Consider the following 8880-nt stretch of genomic DNA (forward strand, 5'->3'; position numbering starts at 1 on the left):
GCTTCCCGACGGCTTCCGAGGGAAGGGGACTGGTGCTGGCACTGCTGGGGGATGCTGGAGTTGCACCAGTATAACAATAATCCATAAATAGTAATAATAATAGTAGTAGCAAATAATAATAAAAGATAATCCGTATGAGATAGCTGCAAGCGGATATTACACAGGAGAGGGGTTTGTATTTCTCTAATTGCTCCAACTTTAATTAATTTCAGTTTAGATTTTTACTGCAAGTCCTTGAGTTTGGGGTAGCGAAGTGGGTAAAAATCAGTGGCTCGCCTAGTTTAACAAGAAAGCGCATTTTGATGAAGATGTCAGGTGACTAAACAAACCAGCAGGCGCACGTACGCGCAGACACGGGCAGACACGGCTGGCCTTGGTGCCTCGCACGTCCACCTCTGCGGAGATCTGTGCTCGTGTAACCTCAGGGCTCGCTCCCAGGGAGACAGGCTCAGCCTGGCACCCGTCCTCTCCCTGGCAAGCTGCCGCTTGCCGTCAAGTGCACTCATGTGTCCAGACAGGTAGGCTTCACTTCATACCGTGCCTTCCAGACTCCTCCTTCCCCACATCACCCCTTCTCTGAAGGCTTCCCTCTAACGTTACTTCTTCCGCAGGACTAACACCGGGAAGGGAGCTCGCTGCGCTGCCCGCGTACGCCTCACACGACACCCATCTCGCTGCCTGGGCAGGCTTCCACTCAGAGCCAACGCCGGCCCTGGTCGCTCAGCTCGCTTCTAGCATACTACTGCGTCTTTGCAAGGGCCATCATTAGAGCCAACTAGAATCACTTCTTAAAAAAAAAAAAAAAAAAAGTAAAAATGAAAATTAGAGACAACTTTTCTTTCAAAAATCTAAATTACTTCTGAAAACTATTACCTGCCTCAAAACCAGGCTTCCAAAAATCCTTACTCTGTAAATGTGAAACAATTACAAAATACTCAAACTACATTTATCACCAAGCTAGAAAAAAAGGCAAACGTAGATCATCCAGAACAGCAGCTAATCACCAGAGTCAGAATTTATGTACAAATCTATCCTTTGACAGCAGTAACCTTTTCTTTAAACAAGTTTTTTTCTGTGCTCTTCAAATTAAGTGACTGACTAATCATGAATTCAAAAAGAAAAAAAAAAGACACGTGCAGATTATTTCCCCCCTTCAGCATATGAAACAATACGCACAGACTCCCTTAAACAAAAAGGCAGTATCAGAGAGAGTGAGAATGACTAATTCTCAGACCTTGAACAACAGCGTCCCGATACAACCAGGTGAGCTGTCTAACCACAGAAAGTACCTCCTCTCGGTAAGCAAGCTGGTTTCTTTTCCATACAAGGGTATTTTTGACCTCCTTTTTCTCTGTACATCTAACACATTTAAAAATAGACTCTTTAATTAGTGATCCTCTTACCTTAATTAAAAATAGATTAATTAAAAGCTATTTTGAAATATTTTTTAATAAATGTGTGAATTTAAGGTTTCTATCTAAGATACAGACCACATAAAAATGATAGAAATACAGCATCACTTTCAGTAGAAACACAAGTATAATGGTTCAACATTCCCGCGATGAACAGGCACAGATTACAGTTAAGCTCTCATCAATTAGCAAGAAGCACTGCTAGGTCAGAACTGCTGATAAGAATAAATCTTTCTCTGAGAATGCCTCTTTCCTCTCCATAAAATGCTAATAAGATTAGTACTGCTTATGTAAATTAGCATTTCCTGCTTGCTGATTTGGATCTTGATTAAAATTCAATTACCCTGTCCACCACCTGACTCCAGCTCCCTGCTCCCCCTGCCTTTGGAGCTGATAAACTTCCTTTTTAGCTCTTGTCTTCCTATTTCTATTAACTGCATTGGGAACACAGCAAGGATGGGGAGAAGAACAGTGGAAGTAGCTTTGCAGGTAGCCTGGTGGCAACTGCTGTCTCTCTAAGTTTACTTGGAAGAACACCCACAGAGGTTTCACAGAACCCAAGCCGTACTCGCGTCCCGTCGCACAAGGTGAAGGCACATCAGGTAAGGGGGTGATATGCAGAAGACTTCAGCCAGTCACCAACATCCCTATTCCCTCGCTATCGTTTTCCACCTTGTAATCCTCTTACCCTTCTTCTGAACCGGTACTATCCCCCAGCACAGCACACCAACATCACCTGGCCTCCTGCTTCTCCAGCCATCCAGCTTCTGCCTCCTATGCCCCAGGTGTTTTCCCAAGGATAATCAGTCCCTGCTCGTCAGCAGGGGTTTCCTCCCAGCCACAGGTGACTGACACCCAGGAGCTGAGCTTCCCAGATGCCTGTCCCAAGGTAAGCATCTGAGCACCGCTGCCGAGCAGGCAGGACCTGGGACAAAAGGTCCCAAGGAGAAAGAGCCACCGGCAGCAGCTGCTTACACTTACTGCAATTGCTCCGCACTGATCAGCAGTTCACAGCAGCTCGTTCTGGGCGACACCATACCTCTGGGGGGAAAAAGCATCAAAGCACATCAGGCTATGGGTGGTAGCTGATGTTTGCAACAACTGATCTAAACTAGCCACCTAATCAAGACAAAATTGCCAATACACAGCAATTACCCTGCATTGTTTATCGGCAAAAGAGGCTGATCCTTGGATGTCAACAGTCACTGCTGATCACGACTCCCTGTGAATCCTACAGCCCCTGTACATGTATGCCATTTCCCAAGCTCCTCAATGCTCTTGACCTCGCTTCTGGAAGCACAACTAATCTCAAACCCATCTTTGTGGAGAAATAATCCTGATACCCCAAACCCAGACCACCACCTTACCTCCCCAGGCAGTCAGCTCCTGCTGGCTAAGAGGCACCAGCTTGTTCCTGGCAGGCGCTTTGGCCTGCAGAGGTGAAACAGTATAAGCAAGTTATTTATCCACATGTTGTGCTTGGCCAAAGAAAGTCCTTGGTGGGCAGTGCGTGGTCAGGGAGGCTGTGCATTGCATAGGCCTGATGTAAACGTTTTGTAGGACCAAGGGAGCTTAGGACTGGAAAGGACCTGAGAGTTCATGGAGTTTAGTCCTTGTTCTGCCAGATAATAGCATCGTACAATCCTGTTTGTAAACTGCCTTAGCTCTATTTTAAAACAAATGAGAGGGTTTTTTTGCCTGCACTACTCTGAAAGTTAGCTCCTTGCCTAGGATTCTGAACTTTTTTCATAGTCAGCCTATATTTATTTATAGGTCATTCATACCAGGGCATTCCTGTGCCAGCATTGTCCTTCAGATGAAATACTCTTTTCCTCTCTGACAGTATTTAGAGGTAGCAGTGGCATCCTTTCTCGGCTTTTGTTCTGCTAGACTAAATAAGCCAACAGCTCCTATTCATTCATGAGCACCGTCCCACAAATCTTCTGCACAAGCCAGGCTGGCAAGTAAAAAAAAAATCAATCATCCTCTCATCCATTCACACACAGCTGAGCGGCAAATGTGTTTTAACGCCTGTACATCTTAGTCACCTTATGCCCGACGTTAGATGCATCCCTAAAACGGGATTAGCATTTTATCTAAGACTATTTTGCAGACGTTTCCCTTTCCATTCATGTCACAGACAACTACTTTCCTTCTGTGGCCCTGACATGAAAAGATGATATTATGTATGCATTCAGTTGTTTGGGGTTTTTTTTAAATGTGATTTGCTTACTGGCAACCAAAGCAATCTACTGCAAGTGACTGCCCTGCTTGATAGAGTCCAGAAATAGGTGATCTGCAAACCAGAGTCTGACCCACACACCTCTGTGCCACACTTTTTTCTCTTCTATACTACTCAACTAATATAGGAGTATCTGCAGGTGGGGAAAATGAGCCCTCAGAAGCAGCTTTGTTCCTTTATTTTTCTCCGCTTCTCATTCCTCACTTACATTTTCCCCTGTTTCAAGGGCTTGACTAGAACCAGGCTTGTTTTCTCCAGAGCTTCCTGTTCCTGATACGTATTTTACAACAGCAGCAGCAGTTGTGTCAGCGGAGGATGCTAATACCTGGAAGCAGCGAGGGAAAACAAGAAGCTGCCGGAGGGAAGAAATACCAACCCAGCTAACACAGTCATTTGAGCAGGAAAAGCTGAGTCTCCAGGTTTACTGTTTTAAGACCTGCATTGGCCATGTTGAGCTTTGCTGCCTTCTGTCATTTGGAAATGTTTTAACTAAATCTTTTTCATCTTGTGAAAATGGCTTGCACACACTTCTTCGCAATTCTCGGTTTTAGGTGGAATAAAAATAACCTTTCAGGAGTCACCCTGGCCCTTGTAAAAATTGCTCTATTCTGTTCCATTCCTTCAAATGGAACTGTGGCCACATATTTGACTTACTGTACTGGTTTGGGCTGGGATGGAGTTAATTTTCTTCATAGTAGCTTCTACGGTGCTGTGTTTTGGATTTGTGCTGAAAACAGTATTGAGAACACAGGGATGTTTTAGCTATTGCTGAGCAGTGCTTACACTGCGTCAAGGCCCTTTCTGTTTCTCACCCCACCCCACCAGTGAGTGGGCTGGGGGTGCGCAAGAGGCTGGGAGGGGACACAGCCGGGACAGCTGACCCCAACCGACGAAAGGGATATTCCACACCATATCATGTCACACTCATCAATAAACGCTGGGGGAAAGAAGGAGAAGGCACATTTGACGTTACGGTGTTTGACTTCCCAAGTCACAGTTACACATGAAGCAGCCCTGCTTTTCTGGAGGTGGCTGAACCCCTGCCTGCCGATGGGAAGTAGTAAATGAATTGCTTATTTTGCTTTGCTTGTGCACACATCTTTTGCTTTACCTATTCAACTGTCTTTATCTCGACCTACGAGTTTTCTCACTTTTACCCTTCCAATTCTTTCCCCCATCCCACTGGGTGGGAGTGGGCGAGCGGCTGGGTGGGGCTCAGCTGCCTACCAGGGCTAAACCACAACACTGATCCAAACCAAGATACTTTCTCCAACCTTTATCCTCTTTTTTTTTTTTGTCCTTGTTTGGGGAAATCTAAAACTATGTAAGTTTTTCCCTTCCAATCACATTCAAAGACTGCACTGAGACTCTTTGATTTAATGCTTGTTCATAATAATTGGCAGGCACTCGGAGCCAGTGTACAGCAATGGAGGGTACTATAGCATAGCTGACTTCAAGACATCAGGCAAAACCTGGACCATCAGGGCAGCTTCTACTGCACATTGTATGGTGTATACAAAATAAAGGAGAAAAAGAGTTTTACTGTAAGCTACCAAACTCCACTGACTGAGTATAGCGCTGCCATTTGTGTTAGTCCTGATTTTGGCCCCCGTGATTTACAGCAAACACTAGTTATTTTAGTGTGCCATTTGTATCTCAGTTGTATCACTTAACTTGCCATGTAAATGTAGTTCTCATTTACATTCCACTGTTAACTCTATCTATAATCCACCAAAAAAAAGACAAACTCATATGTACAATACCCTAAGAGACTTCCAAAGCTCAGAATAGAGCAAGTTGTATTTTGACAGCTGTCCTTTGAATCCCAAACTATAACCCCTCAGGGGATGTAGCATTATGTAATTTTAGTGACAGCACAATTGTCATTCAGCTAGAAAGAAGGATACCGTGATCTCAATGGAAAAGAAAAGCGATACTGCCATCTGTAAGCTTATAGCCCTTTTTCTTCAGTAATTTGTACCTCTCATGAAGGGTTGGGAGTGGAAATTACTACAAGCTGTTGAATAAAATGACATCATTTTGCCACCCACAAAATGTTACGAGTTTGACAGCCTAGAAAATGGCACAGCAGTAAGGAAAGTGCAATCTCATGGCAAGTGAGTGCTCTTCCTTTTGGAGGAAACATATGCTCGTTGTGTCGGCCGACCACTATCTCTGTGGGACTCTGACCATCGTGGCCACAAACCCCAGTTTCAATAGTTGCTCTCTCCACTGGCTAGAGGAAAGGAATATATAATTGCTGGAAATGCTACGCGCTCCATGGTCCTCTGATTCTTATGGTTCAGTCGAATGAAACAGAATTTTGCTTTCAGGCAATTTACTCTCAATTGTAAGTCACTATGCTGCAAAATTAATAAACAGGGAAATTCATGTCAGGCAGTTAGAAGTTGTTAGGAAGAATAGGATAATATAGATTGAAGATTTCATGGATCATAAAGAAAGAATTTCCTGTCTATTAATTCTGCAGCTGCTTTAATGTGTTCCTTTTAATGATGGAATACTGGAGGCTATTTTTTTCCATGGTTGAATTCTCTTCCATTACACTGCACACACCCTCTTAAGTAACCTGCAGCTGCTTTTATCTGCCAGTACAAATGCTGGCCCATTGTGATATTTGACACATTACAGAGCCCCTGCGATTTCTCACCATACCCTAAATAAAACCAACCTGAAGTGCAAGAAACAGGGGCTGCAGGCATGAGCAGAATTTTAAAATGGCCTGAGATATCCAGAAGGTGAATGAAGATTAGGAAAATGGAAACCAAAAAACACTTGTGTAGACAGAGTTACTCACTCATAGTTTCTGGCCAACTCCACATGCCGTATAGCGAGAAAACTGGTTTTAATTATTTTTTAATCAGCACTTTCTCCCTGATCTGCCCTGTACCCTTCTGGCGGCTCATAACCAGCATACTCCAATATCCACCCAAAGAAAAGTTGGACTCTGATGTTGCTCTTTCAAAGCCAGCTGCAATTTAGAGGACCAATAAGAGCAATTTTTTTCCCTTCGTTTTTCTCTTCTGAACTGTGACACCACCTCTCTTTAAAAAAGAAGACCCAAAACTATGGAGGACTGTAATTCTAACTGACAGTGCTGCCATTACTTAATGTTTGTTTTATACTTTCAGTATGTCACATAATCTGATTTGGATGTTTTGGAGCAGTAATGAACTTCTTTTCCCTGTAACAGCTGATGTCAAATGCAGTATTTATGGTTTCACAGAAGCAAAGAGGAATGTTCAGAGATTCAAGAATAAAGCAAATAGCCACCCTTTTAAATAAGAGCTAGCTGATGGGGATTTGAACACAAATGCCTTCCTTATGCACTTCACTCCCTTCAAACTTGGCTCTTCTGTCCTGCAGTCTACAATTTTGCACTTCTGGTACAAGGACTTTTTTCTTTCCAGCTCTCACCAAGCCAACAGCTTCTTTCTTTATTTTTAGCTCTTCGTCTTACTGCTTTGTCTTACATCTTTATACCCATACTGCTCAGTGTTTCCCTTCTTTTGCTACGGGAGCATATTAGTTGTGAAATTGCTGTATTACACTATCTGTTCTATGGATTATAAAGTTAATTCTCTAGATATCACATGATAAATAAAATAAATTTTTAAAAATCATGTTAAATACTCATTGTGTTTCTTTCTAAATCAAGCTAACATTCAACCCCCTTTCTATTTCACATACATGACAAACCCATCCAAGACACGCAGAAAAATAACCTACTGGTCATGGTTCCCTTAAGTTCACAAAAGAAATAGGTCTACAGACAGGACTTTACTACACACCACCAGAGGAACAGGACAGCACTGGTAGGAAGAAAGTTTGGAGACAGTTAAGGAAAATAATTTGTAAAATAGATAAGGTGGGAGCAGCAGGGTAAGACAAGAAGAAAGATAACCAGGCATGGTCTGCAGTCAAGCACAAGAATTCATGAGAGGAAGAGAAGAAACATCCAGGGTAGAAAGGCATGAAGACATGCATGTGCTCTGGGGGAGCCAGGGTGCCTATCCATACAAAGAGAGAAGCAATCTAAAAGAAGGTACCCGAGCCCAGCAACAGGCATGTGCCTGCTGCAGGACCTAGGATATATTGTAGGAGAGATGGCGCCTGGCCAGGTCTCTTGTTCTTAATCTCTCAACCGACTGGAGGCCAAGTGGTCACCCACTTAACTTAAGAGCATGAGAGCAGCTGTAAATTACCCTGGCTGGGAGAGCCCACCTGGGCCTGCTGCATGAATCGGGGACCGCAGGGCCCACCACGCTCTGCACTGCAAAATGTCACTCGCTGGGGAGCAGCTGGTCTGCAGTGAGAGGAGCTCTCAGAAAGAGCTGTCAATACTTACACCTTTTTGTTGGTAGTTATAGTCATGAATAAGGCAAAGGTCATCAGAGTGGCAAATATTTTAAAGGATGCTAATTCCTTGGTGAGCTGGACATTTTATCAAAGTCAAATATAAAGTCATGCACCTTAAAACAAGGGATCACGCCGTAACCTAGAGAGTAAAGAATGGTGTTCAGGAGGCAAGAGCTTCACAAAGTACTCAGGAAGCATTTGGCTCTATGGTGACCAAAGGCCAAAGACAGAACACGGTGGGACATTTCCCTAGAAACCAAGGAGAGGAAAGGGAGAGCACTCGTGGACAAAGAAGGCAGGATAAGAAAGAGGAAATGAGAAAGAATAATGTCACAAAACCCAAGAAAAGACAAATCTTCAAAGGTGAAATCATCAAGGAGGCCAGAGCTGGCAGGGAAGCATGTCATCATTCCCCTGAACACAGAGAGTTGTATAGGAGCTCTTTGGAAACGGCTATAACTATTTCTGAAGAGAGACAAAAAATGAGAGGACTGCAGATAACAGTGATTAAATATAACTAATTTGGCTAGACAATGATTTAGCCAAATCAGCTTTTTCTGGCTCACCCTGAGTGATCTGTTTAACTCCTGCTTGATGGAGAAAGACATTAAAACATCACACATGTTAAGCACTGTGTTCAACCAATTTATTACCACTACCCCTTCAGGAAATGGGAAGAGGGGCTGTGGTAGGACCTTTGGAGTTTGTTTTTGGTGCTTGTAACCAGCGTAGTTTCATCAGCTTTTCTGTTGTTCTCCTTATGTGTCCAAATGGTTCCCAAGCAGAGATTTCTGTTTTAGGAGCAGTAACTGCGTCCTTGCCATTTCAGTTTGCTCTCAATTGGATTAG

The sequence above is a fragment of the Nipponia nippon genome, unplaced genomic scaffold (assembly GCF_047370975.1).
Source record: "Nipponia nippon isolate SJK-2023a ecotype South Korea unplaced genomic scaffold, ASM4737097v1 scaffold_1, whole genome shotgun sequence".
Classification (NCBI taxonomy): domain Eukaryota; kingdom Metazoa; phylum Chordata; class Aves; order Pelecaniformes; family Threskiornithidae; genus Nipponia; species Nipponia nippon.